Here is a 24,741-nt window from a genome sequence, read left to right as displayed (position 1 = left end):
CCTTCAACTGAGTCCTCCTCCTGTGGCAAAAAAAGGATGCTGCAGTGGTTCCTCGTCTTCTTGTAAGAGCCTGATCCCCCACTTCGGGGGCTTTCCTCTGGAAGCCCCATCCAGACCTGATGAGGCCCCATCACTAAATGCCATCAGATTGAAGGTAAGGAACCAATTTTAATCCCCACTAGGAGTGTTGTCTAGGATGGGTCCACATTTCATGACACTGCCTTTGTACCAGGAACATCTTTCCTAATCTACTTACCTCTCCTCCCTGGCCTCTCTACATCCCTCACCTACCGGGTCCAAGATGCCTGGCTTAAAGAGCCTTTCAGTGCAGAATCTGTTAGAGAAGATAACGAGGAAAGGTATCTGCCTTAGCCATGCTGATGCTTCTGGAAGCTGTGATTCTGACAGTGAGCAGGACTCGACATCATCTCAGGGCCCACCATCCCCGCCACATGCCTCCACTCTTTCGCACATGCCCAGTGTAGGGCCTTACTCCAAGCCCCTGCTTCCACTCCCTCCCCTAGTGCACAGTGGTGTGGTGGCATTGGCTCAGCAGCTCACCAGAGCCAAATCCGTGCATCATTTCCCAAGTTCACTTTGGTTGCTTGGAGTTGGCCTTGATGGGTGTTCACATCATGTGCTCCAAGACAGGACTTTATTTCTCCGAAGAGCAAACTACCAGCTCATACAAACGCCCAGATCTTACATTTCCTAAAGTAGAACTGTGACTTAATCTTCTGTGGCTTCCTCCTTGCATTGGGTAATGGACCCGCAGAAGGCTTGCCTGTTTCTGATGCTGACATATTTTCCTGATCCTTCTATGTCCTTCTGGTAAATGCACTGGACTTCTGACAGGGAGAAGGGGGCTGTACAATTGAGGGCACGCTATCATCTGCTTCAGAAGTCCCCATGACAAGTCTTTGTTCCATTCTCCGTGAAAGCTTGGCCAGCATCACAGCCGTCCTTGTTTGCCGCCTTAATCACTACACTGCTCAGCCAAATAGCACTTGTTTGTCACTAATGATTCTAATCGAAACTGGGAATTGATGTTGGCAAAACACAAGCTGTTTAGTTTTTTGCAAAAGCCAATCCAGTCTTCCCAAAAGAGAAGTTTTACTAGGAACCCATGATTGAAGCCCCAGTCATGGGAGATAAAAAAAAACCTGGCTGATAGGCACGGGACTAGATAAAGCAGAAACACTGGGAAAGTGGGAAGGGTATCTGCAAGGTCACGAAAATGTAACCACGGCTGTGTCACTGAGGAAGAAGCTGAAATGGATAGGTCCTCAGGCTGCCCCCTGCTAAAAATATGACAAAATGGTCATTAAATTCACATGCCCTAGGGATGCTCTCCATGGCACGTTGTTAAAAATAACCCTCATTCAGGACAGCTTAACCAGGGGACTGTGCGTACTTCGGAGCTTAAGTGGGAATACAGTAGGCACAAGAGGCAACACCAGAGAGTTCATGGCAATTTAGTAAATGGGAAGAATTTATAGAGGCAAGTCGGGAGCCATTGAGAAGTTTTAAGCAGGAAAGCGATGCAATAAAGGTGTGATTAAGGAAGATTAGTCTGGCATATTAGGGCAAGAGCTATCCAAAGTCCTTTATATGGAAACAGAAACAGAGTTAGTAATGAGACAAAGCCAGCAAACAAAAGCATCCAATCTCTCCGGCTATTAAGAGGCACTTACAGGACGCACAGGCTGGGAAGGACTCAGTCTTGCAAAGCTACCTCAGCTCATTAGGTTCAATTGCCTCTCTGCTCTCATTCCCTATTCATGAAGGCTGAGACAAAGTCCTGCAGCCCAGGGAGTCCGAGGCAGCCCAGGGACCTCTTCAACACTTCTCTTCACACCATTCCATTGTTGAGCCAATGAGCATGCCCCAGCCAACAGCCTCCTCACCAGCTTGAGCCTCCCATTGCCCCCATTTCTGGAACACTTAAAAGTCTTATTCATTCTTAGTAAAAGAATAGGAGTTCCTGTCGGCTAACTCTCATTCAAGAGAGCAGTAAGATTTCCACCAAGCATGTCTGGGTGACTCAGGGCGCCTACCAGCTTAGCCGGGATTGAAATGGCGTCACCAAAGGTGGCCAGCATTTATCTGTGGGACAGAGAAGCTTAAGGAGTCTAGCCAAACCCTGAGTGTCAAAACCCAATCTCCCCTAACTATTTACATACATCTAAAAGCTATGAAAATCCAGCCAGCGTCTCCTGGCAGTGGAGAATCTTTCTCGAATCCTCTCACCTCATCGATGTCTGACCTTCTTGGCCATACTACTTGGGGTTTTGTCTGGACTGCACACTATCATTTGCCTCATGTTTCCTGGTGGGTATCATGTGAATTCTCCCACCCACCCACCCCCAGCAGATTATATAAACTCCTAACAGGCAGGGACTGTCCTATGTGTCACTAATGTTAAGGAGCATAAATCACAGTGGATTATACTAAAGTCAAGTTTGGCTTCAGCAAGCCTCCATTCTTACCCTGCTTGCTGAGGTGATGCTGTTCCTGAGTCTTCCTGAACCCAGTTCCAGTCACTCATCCCTCATGCTCAGCAGATGTCTGTGAGTCTTCCTTTCCTGGAAAGACCGAGACAAGCAAAGGTGCCCACAACTGCCTTCCGAGCCACGGCAGGAGTGCGGTTCTCCTGTCCACTTCCTGCCTTTTCAGAACAGTGGCAAAGCTCATCTGTGCCATGGAAATTCACCCAAATTCACTCTGTCCTTCATCCCAGCATCTTCCATCCATCCTCCTCTATTCCACTCATCACAAACCTTCCAGACACTACTCTTTCTTAGCATACATGTTTGCATGGTTTTCTGTTGGGAAAAAACAAATACAAGCATAGATGGGAGAGAGAGAAAGGAAGGAAGGAAAAATAAAACTTTCCCCTAACTACTTCATGTTAGGCACATTGCCCACTTGTATGTCTGTGCCAAAGAGGCGTATGATTTCAGAGGGATAAGAGCCCATCATGGCTCGGACGTGGCAACAAGAAGCAGGCACCGAGCTGGAGCAGGAAGCTGAGAGCTCACATCTTGAACCCTAAGCACGAAGAAGAATGACCTAGAACTGGAAGCAGCTTGAGGATTTAAACTCTCAAAGCCGGGCCCCCCCCCCCCCCCCCACAGAACTGTACTTCCTGGAGGGAGGCCTCAGCTCTTCAAAGTCCTGAAACTGCAGAGGTCATTCCTCATTTAAAGCACCCCACTGGGCACAACTTTCGGGAGAGAAACAGATCTTTTATTTTCTTTCACTCTTTTCCTTTATTATTATGATTTTTTTGTCTGTTTTATTTCTTATTGTTTTTGTCTTGCTTTGTGGCCCAGGCTAGCCTGGAACTCAAGGTTCTTCCACTTCAGCCTCTCAATATTTTTATTTTATTATGACCATATCCCTTATAATATTTAGGGCATTCTATTTTAAATAAGTCTTCAATATTTATGGGAAATTTTAATTTAGCCATGCATTCTGTATTTTAAAGTAATGAGGTTATCAACCCTGCCTACTTTAATGGTTGTGTGAGGTGATGTGAAAGGGCCACATCTTTCTAGGCCAAAGAAAGACAACTGCCTTTGCATCAGAATTCTGTGAAGACTGGCAAGGCTTGGATGCACATAGCATCACAGATCACTTGTCTCATGTAACCCTGGCTCCTCCCTCCCCCTTGGCAGGGACCGAGCCATGGAAGCATCTGTCACCTGTATTCAGCATTTCCCCTCAAAGAACCCAATCCTCATCTCTCATCCAAAGTTCTCTGAGAAGTGACCAAACTAACAGAAGAGATACCGTGATTGGAGCTATGGCTGTCAGGGAGGGCTGGTGGAACAGAATGAGAAGCTGTCAGGCCTCACTCCGGTTTGTTCAAGCAAAGGAAACTGAGTCTTAGACAACAAGGGAGCAGCAGCCCTGGAAGTCAAAACCCCCTGGATGGGGAGATTAGCAGGCACTGCGAGGAAGAAATAGAAATGTCCTATATACAGGTGCAAAAGCTTACCGTAATTAGTAATCAATCCAAAGCTAATTAAAGTACAGTGCACTGCCACCTCTGGCCTGTCAAGTTGATGATAAAAGAAAAAAAAAAAAAAAACACGGAAGGAATACATTCAGTAATAAAGTAGCCAGTTGTGATCTATTCTGGCAGAAGTTCAAATCAGGGGAGCTTTCCAGGAGGCAAGGATGACACCATATGCTCATGCTGGAGTCTGGAAATTCTTTGGCTAGATACTTAGGCTAAGGAAACAATCCAACGCATGAATGCCCATAAGGAGTAAAGTGTGCAAGGCATAAAAATCAGAAACGACTACTATGACGTGGCTTAAATATTTATGACGCCCCTGCTACAACTATCATACCTTTCTTCTATTTAAAATACAATTCACTCATAAAGAAGGTATCCATAATAGATTGCTATGTGAAAACATTCAGATTTCATACCAACATGTAAATCATGCTCTACTTGTATTTACAAAATAGAAGATACACTTTAAGGCAAATATTCATAAATATTAAATGCTCACCTTTGGTAAGATTATGGATGATCAATATTTATTTGTTTTAATTGCGTCTAATGTTTAACATTTTTCTCTCAGGAACAGTGCTATTCAAATGAACAATTTAAGAAACAAACTTCTGAGCAGGGGTGTGGCTCAATAGTAGAGTATGTGTGCTAAGTGTTCACAGGCAATCCCAGCATGGAAAAAAAAAGCAATAAAAACACAAAACTCACTGAGCTGGAGAGAGACTTGATGCATGTAACACTCGCTCTGTAAATGTGAAGACCTGGTCTGAATCCCCAGCACTCACATAAAAAACTTGGCTGTGATTGTGTGTGCTGGAACCCCAGTATGTGTGTGTGTGTGGGGGGGGGAGACAGAGAAAGGCAGATCTGAAGATCTCACTGGCCAGGCAGCCGAGCCAAAATGGGGAGTTTCCAATTCGGTGAGAGACCCTCAAGAAATAAGGGCAGAATGGTAGAGGGAACACCAAAGTTCTACTCTGGCCTCTGGAGCATATAACACTACATTCACGTACATGCTGCAGGTAGTATACACACACACACACACACACACACACACACACACACACACACACACACACACCTCTGTGCCATATGTACCAAAATTTTCTCCATAGATGTACATATTTTTACCTTTCCACAACTTTCATTCATGTTATTTTCTCTCTCTGTAACTCCCCTCCTTGGCCACCTCTCTTCCTCCCTCGCTGTCACTTCCCAATGCTAAGCCATCACACTTTTCTCCCTTTTTATCTGTGTGACTGACATATTTGCTGGGATGCAGGTAGCTCGAATATCTAAATGGCGGATGTGCTGGCCATTCAACAAGCATGGAATCTAGTCCCGACTCTAAATGCTTATTCTGTATCTGCTGGGGAGATGAAGTGAGAATTCAGCACTTTTCTAAAGAAAATATAAATGTATCTTTATTCACAGACAGGATGATCATTTATGTTAAAAAAAAAAAAATCCCCAAACAATCAATATGTGAATTTACCAACCCTGCAGCAAACAAGGTCAAAAGAACAAACCAACTGTTGTTCCATTCACCAGAAACAAAGAAGTCAGAAATTAAAACTTATAAACACAATATCACTTACAATGGCATCAAGAATTCAAAACACTAGAGATAAATATAACAAAAGGTGTTTTAAAAATTGAAACTCACAAAACATTTAAGAAGAAATAGAGAGAGAAATAAACTTTGGGGGTCAGAATACTTGATATGACTAAGACATTGTTTCTTCCCAAAAATGTTATGTAGATGTAAAACAATTCCAAAGAAAGTCTAGTGGAGGCTATTCTTGAGATTTGGTTTTGGTTTTTGTGTTTGTTTACTTTTTGTTAGTTTCTGTTTTGGCTTGTTTGCTTTTAGGTTTTAAGACAAGATCTCCATGTGTAATTCAGGCCAGCTTCACCCTTGAACTTGGGATTCTCCTGTCTCTGGCTTCTACATGCTGGGATTAGATGCCTGTGCCACCATGCCCAGCCTCCCAGTGATTTTCTGCATGACACTGGCAAGCTAATTTTAACAGTTATATGAGAATGCAAAGGACTTAACCAAATAGCTACAACAGCCTTGATGAACACAGTAACACAAATCTTAAAAGATACTGGTGTGAATGCTGAAAGACCAGAGAAATCAGAACAAGCCACAGACAACCTCACCTTGCCAATTCAGCTGATCTTGTTTCCTCAAACTGAAAGCTTCTGGGTCCTCACCCAAATGGATCTCAGCTCAACTGCTGTTCAAAAGCCTAAAAGATTAAAAGCCTCTAGTTCCTGGTCCTCATGCCTTATGTACCTTTTTGCTTCTTGCTATCACTTCCTGGGATTAAAGGCGTGAGTCACCATGCCTGGCTATTTCCAGTGTGGCTTTGAACTCACAGAGATCTGTTCTCTGACCCCAGATAAGTTTATTAGGGTGCACAACATATTGGGGGACACAATATCACCACAGAACACCACTGGAAAACTCACACTGCCTGGCTTCCTTTTTTCTTTCTTTTTTAAGTTAAAGGAATAAAAATAGTGTTTACTGTAAAGAAGCCAAATAGAATAGAATAGGATAGAAGAGAAGAGAAACAGGGCTGGGGTGTAGCTCAGGAATAATGGAGCCCACCTTTGAAAAACATCCAATATTCACTTATGTTTGACAGTTTCAGTATAGAAAGATAGGAAGAAGACAGACAGATGTGTTTTTTTTTATTATTTTAAGCATATGGATGTTTTGTCTGCATGTATACCTGTGTACCACATGTGTGCAGTGTCCAAGGAGGCCAGAAAAAGCCATCAGATCCCCTGGGACAACAGATGGTTGTGAACTGCCATGTGGGTACTGGATATGGAACCTGTGTCTTCTGGAAGAGCAGCCAGTGCTCAGAACTGCTGAGCCATCTCTCCAGGCCCATTTTATGCGCATCTAATGACAAATTCATCACTCCCCTTCTCCCAAATCAGTTCATCCTTCCTGACCTGCCATTTCCTGTTACTAACACAACTATCATTTTGCCCGCTCATGTTTGGAACCATAATTAACTTACTGGCCTGTTTATCACCTTGACACGGACTTTCTAGTATTGATCGGACTCATCCGCTGCCTGTTGCTCCCCAAACATCCCTCTAGCCTGACTGAGACTTTGCCTCGCCAGCCCTCCTACCTTGGAGCTCCTCATTACACACCTCAGTCAGTCACAAGAGCACACTGCTCCTGCAGCTCTGCAGACGGATGGGGAGCTGCCATACCAGCTGCCCCTCAAAACTCCTGCTTTAACTCTTTAGTTTCTTAAACCCCAAGACCTTCCTAATGAAAGTTATAGGTGCATTTATCATATACCTCCAATCAAATATTCAGCTTTCTGGCAACAAAAGCTAAAATCCCTTCATTTCTATGTAGTAAAATAAGGGGGTTCAATACGAAGACCTCAGAGTCATCTGCCCAGCTTTATCTCCAAACTCTGCGACTTGCCTATAGTCTATACGACGGTGCAACAACCAATGTGTCCTCTTCTGTTTTTCCGAACTGGCGAAGGACCCCAACCATCAGGCAAACACTCCATTGCCTGGGCTGCACTCCCAGCCGTTTACCTTTTCCAGGTAAAATGAGGACATTTCTATGAATGCATCTGGCACTATAATCACTCTGAGTGCTTTGGGGTGATGGGGATCATCAACACCTGGGGGACCAAAGCATACCAAGAAAGGCATGTGTTCATGCACTGGCAGTCTATGCACATAGAAGGACAATAAAAGCTCTGGGGGTTTGGAAACTGTTTATTATATTTTCTAACATTACTCGCTAGGACCGCTGGAGCCATCACTGTGGTTGCCAATTATTTCTTGTCAGCTTAGTTCTGCTCCTGATAGAATGTAAATTTCCCAGCATGGTGCCATCTCTAAGATTCTAAATTTCTAGATGTCATTTCGCTATGACAGGTTTTTTTTTTTTTTTCCTGAAGATTTTGATGCTCTGAGACCCCTGCATCCTAAGAGCTATTTCTTTGTGGAATGCAGAATTTTTAATCAGGTCACGCCGGGACGGAGTGTGTGTCGGATATCCATGCAGGACACAGCCATTCTGGAAATATGAATCCTGCTGTAGGGACTCCAGTGAACCCAGGGAGCCACAAGCTATTTCTAGTATACTGATAGCATAATAGTCTTCGTATCTAAAATGAGATCTATTTTAAAATTAATTCATCTTCTGAGGGATGAATACCAACAGTGTCTGTCTACAACTGAATTAGAAGACTTTAACCTGTGTAACAGTGAAGTAAGCAAGACAGGGAACCAGGGGGTGGTTTCTCCATCTCACCCAGCACAAGCTGACCTGTTTTTAAGCCCACTTGAAATACCAGATACATATCAAAATTCATTCTTGTGGTGAGGCCACAGACAAATGCCTCCTCTGAGCACCAAAATGTTTCAATAATTTCTTTCCTTTTCTTTACCAACCTCATTCTCCCTAGTGAAATAATTTCATTAAAAATGCTTGAGTCCCTCTTGTCCCTAAAATTAGAACTGTCCCCTGGTCTCACTTCCTCTTCCAACTGCCCTCCTCTCCAGTGGTCTGGACACAGCCTGTATATCTCTCAGCAGACCTTTCCAGCACTACATTGAAATCTTCATTCATGGGAGACACTCCGAGATCACTAATTACATACAGGGAGCTAAGTCCATTCCTCAGCTGATGTCACACAATCACCAAATCCTCCTTCTCAGGGTACTGTTTCCCGTTTTTGTGACAAGGCCGTCCCCTGACTCCATGTCAGCCCTCCTTCCCTGAGCTTTATGCAGGCTTGTCCTGACACCCAAGGCTGGCCTCAGGCCCTCTTTTCTTCATGATGCTTTCCCCAGAGACATCAGCAATGCGTCTAAACTCAGTGACCACACTGCTGTCCCCGGGGCTCCCCACCCCCAGGCCCAATCTCCCCTCCAAGAAGCTCATATCCAAAGGTCTGCCCCACATCTACCCACATTATCAAAAGCTCTCCAAGGCAGCAGACACTCCTCGACTTACAAAGGCTTATGAACCATCATATGTTGAAAAACTGCCATAAGTCATAACTGCATTTCATATAACCAGCCTCTTAAAATATCCTAACCTGACTTAGTCTCACCTGCTTTGAGCTCTTTCAGAATGCTAACACTGGTCTACAGACAAGCAAAACCATCTTCCATGGGCTGGCAAGCTGGCCTAGTGGGTAAAGGAGCTTGCCGTCAAGGATGACCTGACTTTCATTCCCCCAAACCACATGATGGAAGGAGAGAACCAACTCTTCCTGCAAGCTGTCCTCTGACCTCCACTGCACGCCATGGGAGGTTCACACACTCACATACATTGAAACACATATACATAAAATAAATGAGTGTCAAAAATGTTTTCAAACTCATGCAAGCCCATTTTGTAAGGAAGTGCTGTATAGCTTATGCAATTGATTCCATTCTGTGGTGTATGAGTATGCTTTTGTCCCACTGCAAAGTCCAAACCATAAGTTAAACATCCTAAGTCCGAGACCCTGTAGAGGTCTATCCAGCTGTCGCCTCCAGGACTCCTTAAATGGTCATGCCGGAAAATCCATAGTCCTCTGTACACCTCACCCTCAACTCAAAGCTGCTCTCCTGCGGGATTCACTACAGAGTGGCCACGTGAGAGCAAGAAGTTTCGGAATGGACCTTAATCCAGGATGGCTGGTGTCTTTACACCAAGGAGAACTCAGACTCAGGTGTACTGGAGACGTGTGTCAGATGAAGAAGAAATGAAGAGAAAGGGAGAAAGCCATCTCTAAGGCAAGGGAGGCCTGAGGGGGGCAGACACAGAGCAGCCTGTGCTCAGTAAGCTTCCCCTTAGTCTCCATGGGCTGAATTTGGTCCCCTCAAAACCCACATGATGAAGTCTTAACCCTCCCTACCTCAAAATGCAGCTGCATTTGGTCTTTAAGGGGGTAATTAAGTTAAAATAAGGTCCCTGGGATGGGCCCTAATCCAATCTCTCCAGTATCTTTATAAGATTAAGACAGAGGAGAGGGAGTAGGGGCCCCTGCCCAGAGCAAAGGTCCTGTGAGGACACAGGGAGCAGGCAATGTCTCCAAGCCCAGAGGAGAAGCCTCGGGAGAACCGCCACCTGGTGACATGTTGATCTCAGACTTCCAGCCCCTAGAAAGGAGGAGAAATAAATTTTCTTTTGCTTGAGCCCATCGGGTCTGTGGTATTTTGTTACGATAGCCCAAGGCACTAATAAATTTTCCTTAGCCTTCTTTTAGTGTATTTCTTTATAATTGTACTAGACAAGAATTTTCTCATGGGCAGTATATAATAATGCTTTTCATGAAGTAAAAAATAAGTTGCCCCACATGGAAGTTTTACTCAGTAACAGAGATGGAAAATGTCCGTGATGATCTCAGATAGCAGAAGACCAACATGTGTGTGAAGGAGGACAGTGGAGGGGAGGGGCTGGGAAGAGCTCACAGCATAGGCTTAGTGTGAGAGAGGCCCTGGGTCCAGTTTCAACAATGACAGATAGAGAAAGAAAGAAAGAAAGAAAGAAAGAAAGAAAGAAAGAAAGAAAGAAAGAAAGAAAGAAAGAAAGAAAGAAAGAAAGAAAGAAGAAAGAAAGAGAGAAAGAGAGAAAGAAAGAAAGAAAGAAAGAAAGAAAGAAAGAAAGAAAGAAAGAAAGAAAGAAAGAAAGAAAGAAAGAAAGAAAAAGAAAAAGAAAAGAAAGAAAGTGGAGGAGAGAGTTGGGAAGTAAGCGGAGCAAGAGGTGGGTACCTGGGAGCTTGCACTTGGTTCTATAGTCAAGATTAATCCTTGACATTTTCTGAGCACACAGGGTACCCACCTATGATGGAATTCTAGGACCAGATAGATTCTGTGTGTATAGAATGATGCCTGCTCCGTTTCTACAATGCAGAAAGGTAGGATCACATCATCTCTACCACCATAGATGTCCATATAGACATCCCATCCTTAAAATGCACAGTTTGCCAAGAGTACTAAGCAAAGGGAGACATGGGGAATGTACTTGAGCATATAGCCTTGAGATGTTTGGCTCCATCATGTTCTAGTTATGTGCCCCTCATCAAGTCTCACTACCCTCTTTTCCTATAACACCGAAGAATAGTTATAAAGACTCAGGTGTCTTCTGCCACATAGGTAAATTCCATGTGCACTGCTGGCCTATCCCATCTGTTCAAAACATTATGGTCATTATGTGGCTGATTTATCTAGCAAGGCCTATACTGATCTGTCTACTCCAACTCAACTTCTTTATACAGCACTTTTGTTACAGGGGGGTTTTGATGCTAGCTAGTCATCTTATTTTACTCAGCACATAAAACCAGAGGTCAGGAATTCCCCCAAGGACTTGAAGGATTGTGTTGGATGGGAAAGAAGGGAGCACCCCCTAAATTCCTCAGAAAGTAAACTATTTGGCTTACTGTGTTCTTCACAGATGCCAAGATAATCCATGCACCAAACTGTCCCATCCTAGCACCAGAGAAAATTCCCCAGATTATTTCTTAATTCTAGCCCTGCCTATCTCTATTTTTTGCCAACATTTAGAAGCAGAAAGAGAGAAACTAGCTCTTAATACCTGCTAGAATATGTTATAAAAATAAAGACTATATAATTTATATCATTTACATTCAGAGTCTAGCGCATGGATTGGAAAACCACTTCTGTAAGTGCCAGTGTGTCTCAGACCTGAGTGCAAGAGCTTTGGAACCAGATAGACTAGTTAAAGCTGGGAGCAGACAGATGATAGCAGCGAGTCCTTGAGCAGATGATGGACTTCTGTGCACCCTACTCTGCTCTTATTGCCTGGGCCATCAAACTTTTCAGGTCTATGCAGACCAGAATGTGTTTACACTGAGCCCTGCATAGAGGATCCATTCCAGGGAGGAGCTCCCATTCTTGTTCTGGTTTCAGTCTATAACAGGATAGTGTGTCTCCAACTGGATTGGTCTGAGCACTGGCCTTGGATCCACCCCACCCGTACCGTTCCAAGCTTACAATGCAGGTTCAGAGCTCTGTGCAGAGCAAGTTCACCAAAGATCTGAGTTTTTCTACAGAGTTGCTGCTCTGGCCTGCAGTTCAGCGAGCTTCCCAAGGAAAAATGGTTTACGGTAAAATATGAGTGTGGGGCCTCATTTAGGCTGCCTAGGAAGGATTGCTGTCCCTCCCCCATTATACCCGTTCACTTGGCTTTTGCTCATGGGCATCAAGAATTCTGGGTAAAAAGCTTATGCACAGAAAACACTGAAAACAGTCCTGTGGTAAGCTTGGAACACACAGATAGAGAGACGCCCTCCAGCTTCCCCATGCCAGAGTGGCTTCTTAGCATTCACAGGAATCCTACACAGACAACACAAAGCACAGAGGAGACTTGGCCCACCTCACCTACCACAGATTGTCAGTGACTGGCATGTGAACACAGCCGTGTAGGCTGGGAACACTAGGAACAGTGTTTGCTGCTGTTCCCTTAGATTGCAGACAGCCAAGTTTCCTATGACAAACAATGCCAGCCTTTGCTCCCTTCATCTTCGGGGTCAGTGTCCTTTTCTAAAATGTATTTTTATTTTGAATTCTGTGTATGCACATATGCTATGCCTGTGTGTCTAGGTAGGGTATGTGTACATGACCACAGGTGTCCATGGCGTAAGGGCATCAGACCCCCTGGAGCTGGAGCTACAGGCATTTGGGAGCTACCTGGTAGGGGTGCTGGGAATTGATCTTGGGTCATCTAGAACAGCAGGACATTCCCTTAACCTCGGAGCCCGTCTCTCCAGCCTAAGGGTGGCATCCTTCATGGAGAGTCAAGGACGCACATGAAGAGAGGGCTGAGAAGGCTTCAAAAGCAGAACAAACAACATTTGTATTAGCAGAAATTTCTTGAGATGACAACTTTTTTAAGTAAGTAATGATTACTGGAAATGAACCTTACCATGGGCCAAAGTCTAGGATTTTAACGCTGCCTTTTGAATAATAAGCACGTTATATGATTACACGGTGCAACAGTGAAGGTTATGTCTATGTCCTTTTTCTACCATCTTAGAATAGACCACAGACTGCTTCCGAAGCTTCCAAAAGACAAAGCGAGCATGACTGTGTGGGTTTTTACATTTATCTTATTATTTTTGAGAATTTCATACATTAGTACTGTATTGACATAGTTTCCACCCCATCCTCTCCTCCTCCAACTCTGCCCATGTCCCTCCAACTCCTCGAATTAATGAATTCTTCTTCTTTAATTATTATTGATGTACATCCATTCATACACACACAGAGAGACACACAAATGAAAAAATGCATGCATGCATATATAAATACAACCTGCTGGGTTCCTTTAGCATTGCTCATATCTTCACATGTTTGGAGATGACCAGTTGGGATTAAATAGCCTTCCTGTCCCTTGAAAAGACTGTCTCATTAGCCATGGATTGCCTGTGGCTCCTCATCTGAAGATGAGGCCTTATGACATTTCCTCCATCCACGCAAGGATGTTGCGTTGGTTAGTTTTTTGTCAACTTTACACAACCTCCAGTCATCTGGGAAGAGGGAACCTCAACTGAAAAAAAAAAAAAATGCCTCCATCAGATTTGCCCATAGACAAGTCTGTGGGCATTTTATTGATTGATGTGGGAGGGCCCAGCTCACTGTGGGCAGTACCCTTGGGCAGGTGGTCCTGAATTGTGTAAAAATTGCTAGTTGAGCAAGCCATGGGGAGCAAAACAGTAAGCAACATTCCTCCATGGTCTCTGCTTCAGTTCATGCCTTGAGTTTCCACCCTGAATTCCTAGCCAGACTTCCTTTTGTAATGGACTACAGTATCATAAGGCAAAATAAACCCCTTCCTCTCCAAGTTGCTTTTGGTCATGTTTAATCACAGCAATAGAAACCTAAGGCAGGTGTCAACTGGTGTTGTCGTTGTGTGAATCTTCTTTAGGCAGCCAACTGTTAAGATTTCATTAGTGCAATGTGTAGAAGATACTGTCTCACAACAGACATCCTGTCCCTCCAAAAAAACCTTCTTTGATGAGAGGTTGAGCTATACTTCTGTGTGTATAAGAATAAACATTTAGGTCACTGTTAGACAGTATACTGGTTTAGGGAAATGGCAGTAGTGAGTCCTTGTCTAGGGCCCATAACATTTCCAGCCATAGGTACTTGTCTAGGTACATAGTACCTTAGTACTGTAAGCATAGATTCCTTCCTACTGGGCAACTCTTAAGTTCAATTGGGTGACTGTTGGTTATCACCAAGATATAAGTGCCACTATTGCACCCTTGGAGATTATCTCAGGGCTTCCATTGCTGTGAAGAGATACCATGACCACAGCAACTCTTATAAAGGAAAACAGCTAATTTTGGGAGCTGGCTTACAGCTGCAGAGGTTTAATCCATTATCATGGTGGGAAGCAAGACAGCATGCAGGCAGACATAGTGCTAGAGAAGGAACTGAGAGTTCCTACATCTTGTCTCACAGGCAACAGGAAGTAGTCTGTCTCACTGGGAACAGTTTGAGCATATATGAGGCCTCAAAGCCCACCTCCATGATGGCACACTTTCTCCAACAAGGCCACACCTAATAGTGCCAGTCTCTTTGGGGGCAATTTTCTTTTGAACCACCTCAGAGATATCTTGCTGTGCTGGTCATTATTGTGGTTTGTAGGTGTCATAGCCAGATAAAACTATTGATTGCTTTCCTCCCTTGGCAGGTTACATAACACCTTTCAATACTATGAGAGCTAGTCCCCAGAAAGGAGGCTTTTAGGTCAGTTCTAGCTCGGTTCCTCTGAGTCCTGTATCTGATGTATATGGGTCTTACCTTCTAGTTCTGGGGAGCACTCATGGGCAATGGCAACAGCCTATATTGCTTTGGGATTCTCTTGGACTTCCCTGACCAACAGCTCAAAGGGAGTTTCCCATATCTGGATACTGGGTTGTTGATAAATAGTCTACGGCTCTTGTGGGGAGCATTATCACCCCCACAAGGAATAAGGTCATTTAAAACACATATAGAATATGCAAATTTCATACACATAAAATAGTATGTCTCCCCAAGGCTTTTTCAATCATGTTTAACTTTCTTTATCCCTCTACCCTTTCACCCACTCAGAATTACCTTCCCTCCTAAACTCCATTTTTCTCATTTTTCCCTTCATAACATCTGTGTCCTATTAGCCACCCGCTCTATTTTTTAATGTCAATGAACAAAGGTGAACTACTCTGGAATCGAGTAGCAAGTCATGCCTTAAATCTCTCTGGATGCGGCCATACCTAAGCTTTGGAATCTATGGAGGGATGATTGACTTGGCCAGAGTTCACAGTAAATGGGTCATCATTTTAGGGACACCACACTAGGGTATTGGAAGACTTTAAACTTTTCGTATTTGCCGGAATGATTTGGGGCATGGCCTTTAGTGGCTGGATGGGGGCAGAGTGGGGAGGAGTGTGGTGGTTCCTGGTGACACAGGCACTTGTGGGCGGCATGCTCTCAACAATGTTGAGATGGTGGTTTTTAAGGGCATGGTGATGAAACAGAGGAAATGGGTAAGGGATGAAATTCAAGATGAGTTGAATTACGAGGTTGGAAAAGACTCAGATATGCCAACAGGGCAAGGGCTTCAGAAGTGTCCTCACTCCCTAGGTGATGCTCCAGTCACCCCAAGTCTCAAAAAATGAAGGTTGATAACTCTCTACAACTGGTACAATTGATACTAAAGCCTTCTTCAACTTATTGCTGGGATACAGGCAAGGGCCAATGAGGAGGGAAATTGAAGTGCTTAAATTAATTCCCCCTGTGGCAGTCAGTCTCCTCAGTTTTATTGGATTGTTAAAGCACACTTCTCTGTGTACCTGTGATGGAGTTTCCAGACACAGAGCCTGAGGGCTCTGACCTAAGCAGCGCATTTTCTCCTGATGATGTCACACTGTGATGGCATTGCTGAGAACTCTGTGATGCAATAGGGAGCCTAGCTGGAAGCAGATTCCTGGGGCATGTCCTTAGGAGATGTATCTTGTCCTGGCCTCTTCCATTACTCCGTTTCATCTGCTTCCTGGTGGACTCATGTGCTCATCACACCCTTCTTCCCCTGATGGACTGATACCTCTGAAACCGTCAGCCTTCCTCCCTGAGGCTCCCCTGGATGGTTTTATCAGGGACACCCACTGTTTCTAAAACTTTAAACAGAAAAGATAGAAATAAGACTTGAAGTGGCTACAAAACAAAGGAAGCCCTGTCCTAGATGAGAAATTTAAAGTCCTTTGCTGTCATAAAGATCTCTTTACCTGCCCACATTATCAGCATGAGCCCTGCCTTCTCCTGGAATGCTGAACTCTGATTGGATTCTGGTTTCTGTCTTTCCTAGGAAGACAAAGGGTGAATTCCTGAATGAATGGTTCAGAGAAGCACAGCAAACTCAGTTCCTTCTGCCAGTGGACTATTACTAGCTTAGAAAAAAAGATCATTTGGGCCAACCTTGGCTAAGAGAACAGGACAACTAGTCTTTAGGGGAGGAGAGACTACCCCAGACTTCATGTCAACTAACCCCAGGGCAGCCCAACCCAAGAGTCCTGTGAAGTGACAGGACCTTTTCTTCTGGGCGTGAACTAAGCTGGGTGTGGAGTCTCTCCCCTTGAAGCTTGAAGGGCATCAAATGACACAAGCACAAATACTCAGAGCTTGTACTGTCCCACTTCATGCAAAACCCAAAATACCAATGACAGCCAGAAAAGCACAGTGAAAATCCATCCACGTGACCCATTTAGAACGCATAGCTGTTTGCTTGCCAAGCCTTATCAAGCTGAATAAAAACTAGAATGTCTAGCATTCATTACTGTGTCTACTTCAGCATTTATAGCTACGATTCTCTTGATTTTGACTTTTTGGATACTTGTTAAGGCTGTTGTTTTGGTGGCCATAAGCTACCTAGGAAATGATGATGGTTGTTCAGCTTGAGACACCTTCACTTGGACGCTTTGGGCAAGGTATTTCAATTCCACTGAGATAATGGATTGTCACAGCTTCCAGGTGGATGGAAACCAAGCAGATGAACACGTATCTGATAAACGTAGACACAGACAGCGTTTTCCTCATTTGTTGTGATGTCCCCTGTATATTACCATTAGCAATTAATTTTTTTTAAAGGGGGGTGAAAATCCTGTGGACTACACTTTTCCACCAAAAGCCGAGCCTGCAAGGCCTTGTGGGAAAGAAAAAAAAAAAAAAAGCAGCCTCTGAGGCTCCATCATGGACCTGCTGAATGAGAAGCAGGCCTCTGAACTAGACTCCCTGTGACTGCATGCACAGCAGAGGTAGGAAGCCGTGGCTAACAGATGAGGCCCTCCCAGCAAGGGAAGGCAGCAGGGACAGTCTCCTGTGCATCAGTGCAGACCTGAGAAGGTCTGTGAAAGAGCCAGGAAGGCAGCAAGCATCAGCCAGAGCCCGCAGAGCATGTCTGGGCAGGGTTCCCAGGAGGCAGTGGTGAGAGACCTGGCAAAGCCATTCCGGATGCTATGAGTTCCAGATAACCACAGACTCATCTTGGCTTAGATAGCAGCAGAGAAGCACACCTCTGGATAGAAACACAAAACGCATCAAGAGGAAATCAAATTCAGCACCTGGATCCAACCTGAAGCCTGGAGCCAGGAAAGCCAGGTCAGCTTGGGACAGGAGTACCTGAGGCCTGCCAGCAGCTCAGGCTGAGCACACAGGGCTGAAAGGACAAATGGAAGCCGCCTAGCACAAGTTAAGAAGTGACTGTGGATCCAGCTCAGCATTGTTCTAGAAGAGACTGTCACTGTAGACGGCCCTCAAATCCATTAGGAGGTGTACATATAGATAAAAGAGACAGAATTATAAGAAACAATAGGATTATCACATTCAAAACTCAACAGGGGCAACTACCTAATTATTAAAACTATCGTGATTCACTACTAATAATTTTTCTTACTCACTAGTTTGACTCCTGCACTCTAGCAATCAAACAATTAAAAATTAAGGGAAAAGTTAATATTTACAAGAGCAAGAAATATTAAATGCTTAGAAATTTCAAAATTTACACACACAAAGTTAACTGACAAGGAGGATGTGTGTTGACCTTGGCTGCCACGCTCCTTCTCATAATATTTTGAAAAGTAATCTACTGCAATAAAAATAGCAAAGGCTTGTGGACAAATCAATGATACTAGAGTTTTTCCAGAAAATATCAACATAAATATAGGAAAGAAAGAAAGAAAAAGAGGAGAAAAAAACATCAAAAAAAACCCAGAAAATCCTACATGTAGCAACATATATATTTACAACAAGTTAATGTATTGATATAATGCCACATATACTACATTACAGTGTGTGTTCATGTGTGACATTTTATATCAAGTGGCATATGAAAATATTGTTACTTTAAGCTATGATAATTGAAACAGAATGGCAGAATGACATAATAGAGCAGAAGTAGACAGAAGAAGTTTGCCTAACACACTACAAATGTATAAACAGAACCTGTGTTCTCAGATGGAATGAAGAGGCAGACCTACTATGTGGAAAGCATCCAGTAGGAGTCACATGCAAGATCTCAGGAAGTCTCAAGTTCCCCAATAAAGGCTGGATTGATTTTTCCTCACTGGTTTCCACGGCCTTGTGCTCATTCGAGCAGAATACAGAAAAATGGATGACAATAAATACAGAATTGAAAGCGTAAATTAAAAAGAAAGAAGGTGCAGTGGATAAACATGTATATTAAAATGAATAAGATGAGAACAAATGAGACCGAGATGGCTCAATAGTTAAGACACCTTTTTGCTTTTGCAAAGGATCAGAGTTCGATTCCCAATACCCACATGATGGCTCAAAACCACCTATAATTCAGGTTTCAAGGGATCTAATGCCCCTTTCACAGGTATTAGGCACACACATGATATACATAACATAATAAAATTAATAAATCTAAATTTTTTTTTGTTTTGTTTTGTTTTTCGACAGGTTTTTTATTAGCTTTTCTTTCTAACTTGCTTTAGAGACAGCTGGCTTGAATCACAAGATCGCTGCTCTGCCTCCGATGCTGGATTAAAGGCGTGCGCCACCACCGCCCGGCAAAATCTAAAATTTTTTAAAGGAACAAATAGTATAAGAATTCTGTATACACATCAAACAGCAGATAAAATAAAAGAGATTGAGTGAATGGTCTACATCAGTAAAAATTAGACCTAAAGCAAAGGAACAAATATGAAGAAAAACCTGAAGAGCCCAAGTGATCTGTGAAATACTAAGTTAAAAGACAAACACACTATACTATCAAGTCATGATGAGAAAAGAAATGAGTAAAATAAAAAGGGAATGCAGGAAACAGAGGCTCATAACAGTCCTCTTGGGGTCTAATGACATTTTAGCTACTGCCAATGCTAAGCTGATGGCACAGGGGTGGGGCTCGACCCAGTGAATAGGACAGACAGCAGATGAAAACAACTGCAGTGAATGATCAGTGCAGAAGAGATCAGAGTCCCAACAGGAAGCCAGCTGGTCTCTGACAATGAAGAGCTCCCAAGAGGGAAAGTAGAAGGCCCAGCAGGATAGCTCACAATAACATTCCTCAAAAAAAAGAAAGCAAAAGTCCAGAGGTGGACCTGGAGGCACAGGCTTGTAATCCCAGATCCACAGGAACTGGAGGCAGGAGGACCAAGCAGTCAAGGGCAACCTGGGTGACTTAGCAAAATGCTGCCTCCCAGGGAAAAGTATTAGTCAGGGGTGGAGCTATAGCTCAGTGGGAGAGGACTTGACCAGATGCAGGAGGCCCCGGGTGCAGTTTCTAGAAATAATAATAATAATAATAATAATAATAATAATAATAATCCTGAAACACAAAACCTGCATGTTAAATACGTACAACATCTATAGAAAACAAGCAACAGGAAATGAAGATTTCACCTCAATAACTATTTTACTTCAAGGAGAGAGATTTGATCTCCAAATACACTGACAGGAAATAATGGTCCAGCACAGGAGAAAAAGTCAGAGGCTCCAGATTTTATCAGAATACAAGTCACTTCCAGAGCCCACAAAACACCAAGAAATTCCAAAAGAAGTAAAGTACGAAGCGAGACAGTCTAGCTAAGTTTGTTTTCCAGAATAAAGGCGAGGCTACAAAAATGAAAGTGTGCTACTCGAAGCCATTGTGGCAGGAGAAAAAAATATTCCTCTTTCTTAGTAATTCCTAAAATACTTTTGCCTCAAAGTGAAATTGTTGGGAGCCAAGGTTTTGAGTGTGAAACTTGCTTCAAATTTACTTTACCTTTCTCTTCAGTTATATGGAAGTTAATACTTTTTATTAAAACAATAATTTCAGGAGAATTTTATGCCAACTCAGAGTTGTCATGGGACAAGACTTTTTAGTTAGCAAAAACATCACAGGACACACACATGCGCACATGAGCGCGCACACAAACATGCATACACAATGTGCACACATACATGCATACTCACATGCACAGGTACACATGCACACACATGCTGGTTTTCCCATAGAATATTGGTTTGAGGAGCCCCTGGGATACTAAAATCTACAGATGCTCAAGTCCCTTCCATAAAATGACATAGCCCGTGCCTTGTACACATTCCTCTGAACCCACGGAGAGCCTTTTGTGCCCAGTCACTGATTCAGAGCATAGGTTTCTCTGTAGGCATCCAGGCTCCTCTGCCTCCCTATGGCTGCTCATTCCTCACAGTGGCTTGTGTTCATGTTGCTCACTTTATTTCAAGGCAGCCAGGAGAAGGTAGCACAGTCATACCCAGCCCCAATCGGTTTTCTTCAAAAAGCCTTCAGAAGCAAACAGGCTGTACCTATAACCTCACTTGATAGTACAGGCATTTTTTGGGGCGGGGGGTAGGGGGAGCACCTTTGGGAGAGCAAGACAGCCTTTCAGTGGAGAAGCATAGTCTTGTCCAAAGGGAATGTGCAGCCAATCACCCTTTCAAAGACATCATCAGCCCTGGGATTGGAAAGGAAGACTGTGTAGATGAACTGAGGTCTGAAAGGAACTTCCTTCACCCTTTGCGGATATCTAGCAGTTGAGTTTGAACCCAAAGGCAGAAAGGTACCTGGAGCTTCCAAGTAGAGAAGGAAAAAATATATTATGTAGTGGTTTAGAGACCCTGCATTAGGGTAGCCTGGATTGGGACCTCATCCTGCATTTGCTAGCTGAATGCCTTTGAATGAGTCACTGAATGTCTCAGAGCCTCAGTTTCCCCTTTGGTAAACTGGGAATAGTCACATGCCTCCCAGAGGCTCTGTGAAGGTTGGTGGAATGATGCACACAAAATACTTACAGTTGTGTCTGGCTTGTCTGAAGCACACAATGACTGCTGGAGAATATTTTCCTCACATGGAACAAGAAAGCAGCTCAGATTCTCACCCTCAAATTTTCCTGGTCAGAGAGCTGCCTGAGCCAAGATCCATCTCTTGCGATAGTAGGCAGAACACCAGACCAGCTTGTAACCCCACTGTCAGAACAGCAGGTAAAGGCAGTGGTCATTAGCAGCTGATATGACCTCAAATGCTCAGTAGCTGCAGATGTCTCCGAGTGACAACAACACAGTGTGGTACCCAACATCTTATGGCAAGCAGCTTCACATACTTTTAGGAGGCTGTGTTTCCTGTGGTCAAGCTAAGTGCACTCTTGTCCTCAAAATGTCCGTATCAAAAGGGAGTGAGGTGGCCCTCATCCACAGCAAGGCTCACCATTTATTCTTCTCAGGCATCCCGACACAACAGGTGTGCCTCCAGAGCACCAGTGACTATGGGCACTAGCACCTGCGTTTCTGCGGCTGCCGTGTCCTGGCCTCAGCCCTTCCCGTATACAGTCCCATACTACAGATGTGGAGGCATGAACGACCCACTGAGCAGATGGCTGGAACCCTTCTCTCTTGGATTGGCCCCTGTGAGCCATCCACAAATGACTCTGCCCAGACAGGGGGATCAGCCATCAGGGAGCCTTGTGCACCCTCCCCAGGTGGTGCTGACCCCATCAAATGAAAGTGTCTCCTCTCAAGGGGCAAGGCCCCTGGTAATCTTTGCCACTGAACTAAAAGCTTTCAAATGGGAGACAGAAGTGCCATAAATCTCAGAGGCGACGTTAAATATTTGTCATTGTAACACTTAAGACTTGTTTTAAGTCCATTCCTTTCTGAAAGCTTGTAACAAACAACAGGGTGACCTAGCCTCCACAAGTGCATCTCCCCCTTGCTCAGCCCATGGGAGAGCGAGTCCCTCCCTGCCCGGGCAGGCAGTTCTCAGCCACTGTGTGGTCTCTGGTCCTGGCCAGATGGGGACTCACCCCTTTTGTTTAGATGAAGCCAGCCCTTGCTTCTATGACACGAGGGTGGCCACGTTTTTAACTGGACTTTCTTTCAAACTGCCCATTCATCTTCCCCCGACCCCACCCCCCAAATGAGTGAGTGAAGTAAATTATTTACATTCTGATGTATCAAAGAGCCTTCCTTGGGCTAGGCTCTCGTTGGCGCTCATGGGCAGCCAGGAGTGTTTTCCTCGGTCCCGTGTCTTGAGAATCAGTGTGGGATGAAATGGAATCAGGTGTGTGTGTCTCTTTTCAGCATGAGCACACATGGCAGAGAAAAGCTGCTTCTCTCGCTGAATTCCAATGCCACCACCACCCTTCTGTCCCAGCACTATAGTCAGCGCTCCTAAAATCAATGTTCTGGACCCCTGAGGGGAAACCAAAGCCCCTCAGATCCTTCACAAGGGCTAGTTTTCCCCAGAGTGACAAGCCTCTGTGGAAGAATGCTGTCACCTGCCTCAGCTCTCTAGGACCAGAAGAGCAGGAGTCAGCAGCATGGAAGATTTCCAAGCAATAGCAAGGGGAGGTGGCTGAGGAAGAGGACAAACCGCCCCCCCCCACACCCACACATATACACACACAGTCCCACTCAGCCTCAGACTCCCATTCAGACCATTAGGCTTTCTCAAGTTGATTTTTTTCTCAATGCTGGGCATGGACCCCAGAGCAGTGTGCATGCCGAATAGGCATTCTGTATCTGAGTGCCAGCCGCAGCCCCCAAAATCCATTTTAATAATGACCAGAGTAGAAAGATCCTGGAAAGCCTAAGCAGATGGGCATTCCTGAAGCAGGACCAAACACTAAGGACAGACCTCCTGCCTGAAGCCTAAACAATTCCTATTACGTTTAAATTAATCAGATTTTAACTACAGGGAGATAAATCAGTCAATGGCCTCTGAGGGAAAATGGAATTACTAGGCATTTCTTTCCTCCCTTAATGGTCTGCCTCCATGTTTTTCAGCTTCATCTCACCAAATAAACAGTTGCTGTTTAAATTGGGTGTCGAGGTCCACTCCTGTTGTCCCAGCACTGAGGAGGCTGAGGCAGGGAGCACCTATCATCTAGGACACAGAATTTAAAAGAACAATAAAAAACTTGACCAAAGAACTCAAGGAGTACAAAGAAGACACTTAGAAACAGCTTGGTGAAATCAAGGAGAAAGCGCCCAGAGAGAAGAAACACTTGAGTAATGCCCAAGAAAGGACGAACATAGGCTAATGGAAATGACCAGGATGAAGTGAGACCAGAATTCAATAAGGAGATAGAAACAGGAAAGAGGACTCAAGCTGAGATGAAGATGGAATTGAAAAACCCAACAACTCAACTAGCAAAGTCGAAGGGAAGCCTTACAGATAGAGTGGATCAAACAGCAGATAGAGTGTGAGGGTACAGAGAATATAGACCAAATAAACAAAGAATATGAAAAACAATAAACATAAGAAGGGAACATACAGGAAATGTGGGGCACCATGAAGAAACCAAGTCTTTGGGTTAGAGAAAGAAATGAGGGAGAAGCATCCCAAGTCACTGGCTTAGACCAGATCCTCAACAAGATCATAGAAGAAAACTTCCCCAAACAAGGAAAGACATACCCACAGAGATTCAAGAAGCACACAGAATACCAAGTAGACAAGAAAAGAAAATCCTGATGGTATATCATCATTAAAACACTAAGTATGCAGAATGAGGGAAGTGTATTGAAAGCTGAAAGAGCAAAACCACAAGTCACATGTAAAGGAAAACGTATCAGAATAACAGTAGATTTTTCAATGGAAACTTTGAAAACCAGAAGAGCCTGGAGCAATACATTCCAAGTTCTAAAAGACTGTGATTATCATCCTAAACTAATACAGTCACAAAACTACCTACCATAGTTGAAGAAGAGAGAAAAGCATTACACGATATAAAAAGCCTTAAAAATTATATCTAGTAAGCCAAATCTTAAAAAAAAAAAAACAGAAGAATTATTTAGGGCTGAAAAGAGGAGTAAACATAGACAAGAGACTTTGGAAAGAAATATTAAGCCATAAGTATTAAAACACAAAGTACAACCAAGAACACAACACTAAAAAGTCAACAACATGATGCCCACAATTAACACACACATTTCAATACTACATTGAAATATCAATGGTCTCAATGCTCCAGTCAAAAGGCATGGGCTGACTAAATAGATCAGGAAACAAAAATCACCTGTCTGTTGTTTCCAAGAAACACATCTTAGCTTTCAAGAGAGGCATCACCTTAGAGTAAAGGGTGGAGCCAAGTAATCCAACCAATCAGGACCAGGGGGCAAGCAGGTATCACTATTCCAAGTTAGCTCTAAGCACCTACACTAAAAGAAAATCAGAAGGAGCACAAACAACTGAC

This window comes from Peromyscus leucopus, chromosome 8b (assembly GCF_004664715.2).
Source record: "Peromyscus leucopus breed LL Stock chromosome 8b, UCI_PerLeu_2.1, whole genome shotgun sequence".
In the NCBI taxonomy this organism is placed as follows: Eukaryota; Metazoa; Chordata; class Mammalia; order Rodentia; family Cricetidae; genus Peromyscus; species Peromyscus leucopus.
Note: the sequence above shows the minus strand (reverse complement) of the source record.